Here is a 9495-nt window from a genome sequence, read left to right on the forward strand (position 1 = left end):
AGCATTTCCCACACTGTGAACATGTAAAAGAGTTTTCACCCGTGTGAACACTCTGGTGTCTAAGAAGCACACTTTGCTGGGTAAAACTTTTCCCACACTCCGCACAGGAATAAGGACGCTCGCCAGTGTGAATTCTCTGGTGTGATAGAAGGCTTCCTTTTTCAGTGAAACATTTTCCACACTCCGAACAGGAAAAAGGACGCACGCCTGTGTGACTTTTCTGGTGTCTGATAAGAACTCCTTTCTGGGTGAAACTTTTCCCACACTCTGAACAGGAAAAAGGACGCTCGCCCGTGTGAATTTTCTTGTGTCTTGAAAGGTTCCCTTTTTCATTGAAACTTTTCCCGCACTCTGGACATGAATATGGACGCTCAGTTGTGTTACTTTTCTCGAGTCTAATGAGCGCTATGTTCCCGCACATCAAATTTGACAATGAACTCTCTCCTGTGTGAACTCTGTAAGTTAAAGATTCCTTGAAATTCAATGGATCTATTGTCCTTTCCACACTGTGAAATCTCAAATGGATATTTGGAGTAACAGTCTGTGATGTCTCTGAATGGGAAGGTCTGTGATGTCTATTATGAGTAATGGGATTCACTCCTGGAGAATGTTGTGTGATGTCATCATCTCCTTCATAAGAGTCTGTAGATAGAATAAGACGTCTCTCCGTAGTATTCCAGACATGTCTTCCATCTGTTGGGAAGAAAGTTATAAATAAATGTTATAAATATTCTCCATTCAGTCTTACAGATTGTCCTAGAACCAAACATGTCATGGAAATGGGGGCAATTCTAACCCCAAAATATAAAAATAAACACCCAAAACACTATTGTATTGAAGACATTGTTATTGTGAACATACAGATGGACCTTCATATGGTGTACAGTATCTTCTCCTCATTTGTTGGTCACATGACGTTATATAGAGGAGTGGAGATGGACCTCTCATATGGTGTACAGTATCTCCTCCTCATTTGTTGGTCATATGACGTTATATAGAGGAGTGGAGATGGACCTCTCATATGGTGTACAGTATCTCCTCCTCATTTGTTGGTCACATGACGTTATATTGAGGAATGGAGATGGACCTTCATATGGTGTACATTATCTCCTCCTCATTTGTTGGTCACATGACGTTATATTGGGGAATGGAGATGGACCATCGATCATGTTAGCAGATAAGATGAAAGGAAAATAATAGCAATTTCTGTGTTTATGACTTACTTGTGTCCATATGTAGAGAAGGTTCCTCCTGTTTACTTCTCATATTCATCTCCCCCTCCTCCATAGACTGCTGAGCTCCACCCACTGTCTTTTTTTCTTCTTCCTCTTTAATCTCAAATTTGATGTCTTTCACTTTTTCACCCTGAACAAGATAAAGATAAAACACATTTATAAAAAAGAACAAGAGAATAGATGGAAGAATGTTATCTTGTTATTTGGAATTATGTTTTAGGTTAACAGTCCCATCTACCTGATCATGGTGAGGGATGGTGTGATCTTCCTGGGTGGAATCCCGGGAATACAGAGGACGGGGACATCTCTCTGGTGGGTTCCTCTTACTGGATCCATCTGTAAAAAACACACACACACTGACTGAATACATTGTTTCTATGTGTGTATCAGATGATGGGGGATGTAGGCGGAGCCTCCGTACTGCTCTCTCCTCTTACCCGGTGATGTGAGGGGCGGCTCATTCTCCATCATGACGTCCTTGTAGAGATTCCGGTGTCCTTCTAGATACTCCCACTCCTCCATGGAGAAATAGACAGAGACATCCTGACACCTTATAGGAACCTGACACACACAATGATACAGTCACCATCCAGACACATCCCTTGTCTGTTCCTGGATCATATCCCAGAATCCCCGGCACCGCTCACCTCTCCCGACAGCAGCTCAATTATCCTATTGGTGACTTCCAGTATCTTCTTGGTGCTGCTTAATTCTGTTGTCAGGCATTTAGGTAGAGACTCTGTGACGGGTGATGTCCTGTGAGGACGGCTGTTGAGTGTCAATGGCTCACCAGATTTTTTCTTCACTACTTTATACTCCTGTGTAAAGACAGAACAATTATCATGGCAGACTTCCCAGAATCCTCCTCACTTCTCCCATTCACGGAGACACGTCTTATGACATGTGAGCCTTCCAGAATTCTCCTCACCTCTCCGGTCAGCAGGTAGATGATCTCCAGGGTCAGATCCAGTATCCCCTCAGTCACATGACTTTGGCCTTTTCCCATCCTCATTGAGTTGGTCATGTGATCTATAGAGGACACTTCTCCTCCCGACTCTCTGTAAATGAATAATAAGTTGAGATATATCATAAATAATGTCTGTACATTCGATTCTTCTCTTATTCCCCTCCCTATGACCTGTGTAAACCCTCCAGAACTTCCCCTTCGGTCCACCTTGACCCAGGACTCTCCTCCCAGTTCCACTCTGCTCTCCTCACTCTTCACCCCCGCTGTGTGCTACCATCTACCTCATGTACTTGGCCCTAAACCTACACCTCTCCCATAGTAATCTTCCTCCAGAAGGATTCTGTGCGCATCATACTGCTTTGGTATCCCCCCCACCAACCCAGCCAGCTGCCCGGGAATGTTGGAGGCCTACAGTATGAGGTGTTTGATCCAAGTTGTGGATCCTTGTTGTCTCCCTCTATTCCAACACCCGCGTTGATGGTGCCAGGCACCCAGGAGGGACGGGTGGGCCATACGTCGATGGTAGTGAAAGAGTTAATGCACAACTCTAACCGAAACCTTTTATTTTTGTTTTGATTACACTCGATAAATTAGAATCTGTTTTGAGTAATTTTTACTTTCTCCCAGTTGTTGAAATTTCCCTTCACTTCCTTTCCAGGATCCAGAGGCCTCCTTATTCTCACCGAAACTAAACCAGATATTCCCTTCAGGCGCAACTCTATCCGAAACCTTTCATTTTAGGTTTGGATTCGGTGGAGAAGAGTTAGAACCTCTGTTGAGGTTTTCTGGGTTTAAGGAGAGTTCCTCCAGGAAATCAGCCTATTGGGGACACGGACTAATAATAATAATAATCTGGGTCCGAACCTTCTCCTCTCCTTCTAAAGAAAGAGAGCGATCGCCTGGTAAATATTGGATTGGAGAGAATACATGTTTACTAAATACTACTGATCATGTATGATGGAGGAGATGTAGACATGACATTGTTCTGCGTGCACAGTGGTCGGGAATGTCTACATTGTGAGCTCTGTTCCCTTACTATCACTGGACACGGCATGTACTGAGGACATTGATGTCACCTTGACAGCCAACTCCACCAAAGTAGGTCTGGGGGCATCTGTGCTGTGATTGGTGTTCAGGATCACATAACAGAGACAAGACGACCAGTCAGGTTATGGTCAGGAGAACCAACAATTCTCCATTAACATAGTGTGAGGTTCAGAATTGCAGCATCACTCCCATCAAATCACAAAAATCACGAGCTCTATCCCTTCTTCTACTTCCTGTAGGATGATTATTCCTTCTGCTGCCTGGATTAGAACTTGTACTATAGATCCGTCTTCTTCCTCTCAATATCCTCCTCCAGAGATGGCCTGGTGTCCATTATAGAGGAGAGCCAACAACCCCGAGACAGCTTCACGGAAGATGGATCAATGGCTTTATATTTAGGATGTGTCTGGTCTATAAATGGCGGCTCTGGATGGACGGTTGGATAAATGGCTCTATATTTAGGATGTATCTGGTCTATAATTGGCGGCTCTGGATGGACAGTTGGATAAATGGCTCTATATTTAGGATGTATCGGGTCTATAAATGGCGGCTCTGGATGGACAGTTGGATAAATGGCTCTATATTTAGGATGTATCCGGTCTATAAATGGCGGCTCTGGATGGACAGTTGGATAAATGGCTCTATATTTAGGATGTATCCGGTCTATAAATGGCGGCTCTGGATGGACAGTTAGATAAATAGCTCTATATTTAGGATGTATCTGGTCTATAAATGGCGGCTCTGGAGGGACAGTTGGATAAATGGCTCTATATTTAGGATGTATCTGGTCTATAAATGGCGGCTCTGGGTGGACAGTCGGATAAATGGCTCTATAATTAGGATGTATCCGGTCTATAAATGGCGGCTCTGGATGGACAGTCGGATAAATGGTTCTATATGTAGGATGTAACAGGTCTATAAATGGCGGCTCTGGATGGACAGGTGGATAAATGGCTCTATATTTAGGATGTATCCGGTCTATAAATGGCGGCTCTGGATGGTCAGTTGGATAAATGGCTCTATATTTAGGATGTATCTGGTCTATAAATGGCGGCTCTGGATGGACAGTTGGATAAATAGCTCTATATTTAGGATGTATCTGGTCTATAAATGGCGGCTCTGGGGGGACAGTTGGATAAATGGCTCTATATTTAGGATGTATCTGGTCTATAAATGGCGGCTCTGGGTGGACAGTCGGATAAATGGCTCTATAATTAGGATGTATCCGGTCTATAAATGGCGGCTCTGGATGGACAGTCGGATAAATGGTTCTATATGTAGGATGTAACAGGTCTATAAATGGCGGCTCTGGATGGACAGTTGGATAAATGGCTCTATAATTAGGATGTATCCGGTCTATAAATGGCGGCTCTGGGGGGACAGTTGGATAAATGGCTCTATAATTAGGATGTATCCGGTCTATAAATGGCGGCTCTGGGGGGACAGTTGGATAAATGGCTCTATAATTAGGATGTATCCGGTCTATAAATGGCGGCTCTGGGGGGACAGTTGGATAAATGGCTCTATAATTAGGATGTATCCGGTCTATAAATGGCGGCTCTGGGGGGACAGTTGGATAAATGGCTCTATAATTAGGATGTATCCGGTCTATAAATGGCGGCTCTGGGGGGACAGTTGGATAAATGGCTCTATAATTAGGATGTATCCGGTCTATAAATGGCGGCTCTGGGGGGACAGTTGGATAAATGGCTCTATAATTAGGATGTATCCGGTCTATAAATGGCGGCTCTGGGGGGACAGTTGGATAAATGGCTCTATAATTAGGATGTATCCGGTCTATAAATGGCGGCTCTGGGGGGACAGTTGGATAAATGGCTCTATAATTAGGATGTATCCGGTCTATAAATGGCGGCTCTGGGGGGACAGTTGGATAAATGGCTCTATAATTAGGATGTATCCGGTCTATAAATGGCGGCTCTGGGGGGACAGTTGGATAAATGGCTCTATAATTAGGATGTATCCGGTCTATAAATGGCGGCTCTGGGGGGACAGTTGGATAAATGGCTCTATAATTAGGATGTATCCGGTCTATAAATGGCGGCTCTGGGGGGACAGTTGGATAAATGGCTCTATAATTAGGATGTATCCGGTCTATAAATGGCGGCTCTGGGGGGACAGTTGGATAAATGGCTCTATAATTAGGATGTATCCGGTCTATAAATGGCGGCTCTGGGGGGACAGTTGGATAAATGGCTCTATATTTAGGATGTATACGGTCTATTTGTGTAGCAGCATCTGCCGAAGATAAAAGATGTCAAGATGACAGACTCAAGGGTTTCTGGGTATAAATATAAAATAATATCTTCTTACCTCCTCTGCTGCCAGTTCCAGCAATGTCTCCTCTCTACTTCCACTCAACTCGACTCTCACCTGGAACTGTTTTTACCTACATCACTTCCTGTTAATGTCTTACATCATTTCCTCTCTGTAGCTTACATCACTTCCTGTTCTAAGAGTGAGCTTCCATCTATGTCTATCTGTATACGGTGTATGTATTTATTTTTCCTAGCTCACCTGATGTCAGCATACTTGAAGGTCAACTCCACCCTTTGAGCCACCAGGACAACCCTCAGAATAACTTACATATTTCTCGGACTCTCAGCGTTCATTCCTCTGTAGTTGGTCTGGGCCGCACTCAGAATAGGTTTGTGGTATTTGTACTTGTTGGATACGTTATTCCTCTCAGGTTCCCTACCCTCCCAACCCAAGTCCAAGCTCTTTTAGGTGGATGATTCCTTCTCAGAAGTAAATCCTCCTGATGGGATTAGTTTCCTTCCTCCTATAGACTTGGTCAGGGAACATTGTCAGATCGTATGTCGAGGAATTGTTACAGGGAAAAGCAGTAGTTTCAGTCCTGAAGGCATAGAAATTGTCCTCTCCCATTGTTCACGTCCGGAAAGCTTCGGCAACATGCAGAGCCGTCTTAGACTTCAAAAAGACTAAAGACGTTCAACAGTCAAGAATCTGAAAATGGAGTCGTTGCAGACCTGGGGACTAGATGATCGCTGTGGACCTGCCTGATGCTGATCTTCATGTTCTCATTGCTGCAAGTCACCAGACGTTCCTCAGGTTCACAATATTATATTAGGACCATCAATTACATTGTCTTCAGCCTGGCGGCCTCGTCACCTTCCAGAGTTTTCTCCAAGATTCTCCTCATGGTGATAGCTCTGCGTCAACACAGTGGCATAGTGGTTAGCACTTCTGCATGGAGTTTGCATGTTCTGCCTGGTTTCCTCCCACTGTCAGGAACCGGATCTGAACCCAGGAGCCTGCTGGAGCTGGCTGAGGTTCTACCTGCTGAGCCACCTTAGAACCTTGGATAGCTCCTTGCCTGATCTCCTGTGTAGACAGTTAAACCTAATTTCTGCTGAACTCCTTGCTCCTCCCTTGAACTTCCTATTTAATCCCCGCCTCTGCACTTCCTGTTTGCCAGATTATTGTGCTCCTGCCATTATCTTGCTTCCTGCTTCCTCTGTGCTACAATCTGCTCATACTGCTACCCGTGTACCGACCTTTTGGCTGCTGATTCACCGACTACTCTCACAGTCTCCTACTACATACTTTATACCTTTTGGCTACTGACCTCGGCGTGTTCGCTGACTACTCTTCTGCCTGCTCCTCCACCACTTCCGTCTGCTTGTGTACCGAACCTGGCTGCTTCATTGCAGGTTGTAGAGGGTTTGTGGGGCGTTGATTGAGAAGTAGGTGTCAGTGGGTAAAAGGGTTGACCAAGAACAGAGGGTGGAAGAGCAGACAAGTCAATACCAGGAGGCATCAAGCCTGCCTGTAAGAGCGAGAGATGTTGTGGAGTTACTCCCTGTGCCAGCATGTTTTGCACCAACCCTGGATGCAACTTATGGGATGGTCGAACAACTGGCACAACAGGTACCCGGGTGGAAAGGGAGGAGCAAGGAGTTCAGCAGAAACCAGGTTTACCTGAGGATTACACAGGAGATCAGGTAAGGAGCTATCCAAGGTTCTAAGGTGGCTCAGCAGGTAGAACCACTGCCAGCTACAGCAGAGGTCCTGGGTTTGGATCCGGTTCCTAACACCCACACACCTAAGACATGCTGGTAGGTCAGCCCTAGAATGCATGTATACACGTGACCTAGGGACCATAGATTGTAAGCCCCTTGAAGGCAAGGACTGATGTACATGTACAGTACGTAAGTTGTTAACATTATATTGTAATCAATTCCTATAATAAAGAGGATAAAAGGTTTTCATTATCTGGACAACATCCTAGTGCTTGCCAATTCCAATTCTCTTCTGTCTCACAAGTGCACAGTGTTGGCTACCCTTGCCAAGTTGGGTGGCTTGTCAAGCGCCTGGAGCCAGTTCAGTGTCCAGAAAATCTTGGCATGGTTTTCAGTTCTCTTCAAGCCAAAATCTTTCTGCCATCTTGGAAGGTGTGGGAGATGATGTCCAGGAAGTTCAGGAATACTGCAACCGTGATGGCATGAGTTACATTGGCCTTCTGTCCTTGACTATCGTGGCAGTCCCATGGGCACACTGGACCCTCCGCTGAATACAGTTCTGTTTTCTTCATCAGACGCAGAGCTCCTTTAAACTAAATAATTTGTCTCCCAACATTCACCAGGAACGGTCTTCATTGGTGGACGGTTCTTGTGAATCTGACCCATGGTAGACCTTCAGCCCTGGAGGCTGGATCGCAGTTATTGCCAATCTCCAAGGCACATTGTTTGGGCCACAATGTCAAGGGCAGATGACGAAGTCCAACTCTAGAGCAGTCAAACCCTCTTAGGCAGCATTAGAGGCGATGAAGGCTTTCCTTCCTATCCAAGGTCTGCATATCGGAATATGACAGCGACATAGGGGGCCCATTGGGTAGTCACAGGAAATCTTCCTTTTCGGAGCATTGCAGGTGTCTTGTTTGCATCGGCTGAATGTCATGTGGAAGATCTGACGGCCTCTTATCTACCAGAGGTGGAGAATGCCCCTGCTAACAGTGTCAGCTGTCAGTTCTGATGAGTGGATCACAAATCTGAAGTATTCATGGTGGATCTTTCACCTGTGGGGGCTCCAGAGGCGGACCTCATGGCCTCCTTAAAGAATACTCGTATTCCAGTTTTTTTTTCTGATTACTGGCCACATTCCAGGCGCTAGGATGCCCTACTCAGTCCATGGCCATTCAGACTTGTGTACCTGTGTCCTCCCACTTAAATGATCCTGAAGTGCGTACTTAAAATCCAGCAGGAAGGGGTTTTGGCCATCACCATCATCTCATTCTGGCCCAGGTGTTTGTGGCTTCTTCTCTTGTCCAAAAGGATGACTTAGCCCCCATTCCTTTGCTGTGCAATAGGGACCTGTTGTTTCAGGAGGACATCTTTCACCTGCCCGGCCTGAAGATTGAAAACTGAAGGGCCTAGGTCTCTACTCTCCAGTCATTACTAGGCTTCTGGAGGCTACCGAGCTGTTAACCAAGATTACATACTAAGGAGCCTGGAAGACATTTATTGTAGCAGTGAAGAAGGATGAGGGCAGCTGGGAGAGACCAACAATGCCCTTGATTTCCCTCGTCAGCTCTGGATAAGGGACTTGGTCTTAGGAACTTAAAATGTCTGGTGTCTCCCTTGTTGGCCCTCTCCGGGACTTGTTGAGAGGATCACTCTCTGCTCGTTCATTTCCTCAGAGCCGTCATGAACATAGAACCTCCTGTTAAGCCGATCTTCCTACAATGGGGCCTGTCCTTGGTTCTGAAGGGTTATTTTGCTACTCTGTCTTGGCCTCTGTACTCAGAGGAAGTGCTGTGACATCTCTCCACCCTCAGAATGAAGAAGCACTCTGTTTACATTTGCTTGGACAGCGCCCTTCTATGGAGTAAATTGTAGAAGCTTCCTAAACCCAGGAGCTGATTGTTTCAGCATCTCGGGATAGGGCTGTACATTAGATGTCACAGACAGCTGGGGGCCTCCAGCCTTGAATCCGGCTGGCTGCCACAGTTTTAAAATGAAGCTGAGAACTAAAGCGGTTAAAGAAATTTAGCCTAAGTATTGGAATCATCAGAGTACCACCTTTTGCAGACTGATGAACACACTCACCCTTGAAACTACAATCTCTGACAACTCTCCCTTTACCAGCCTCACTACATTCTCTGACAGCTCTCCCCCACCACCCACACTACATTCTCTGACAGCTCTCCCCCACCACCCACACTACATTCTCTGACAGCTCTCCTCCACCATCCACACTACATTCTCT

Source organism: Nanorana parkeri, unplaced genomic scaffold (genome assembly GCF_000935625.1).
Source record: "Nanorana parkeri isolate BGI_ZX_2015 unplaced genomic scaffold, ASM93562v1 scaffold3510, whole genome shotgun sequence".
Taxonomy (NCBI): Eukaryota; Metazoa; Chordata; class Amphibia; order Anura; family Dicroglossidae; genus Nanorana; species Nanorana parkeri.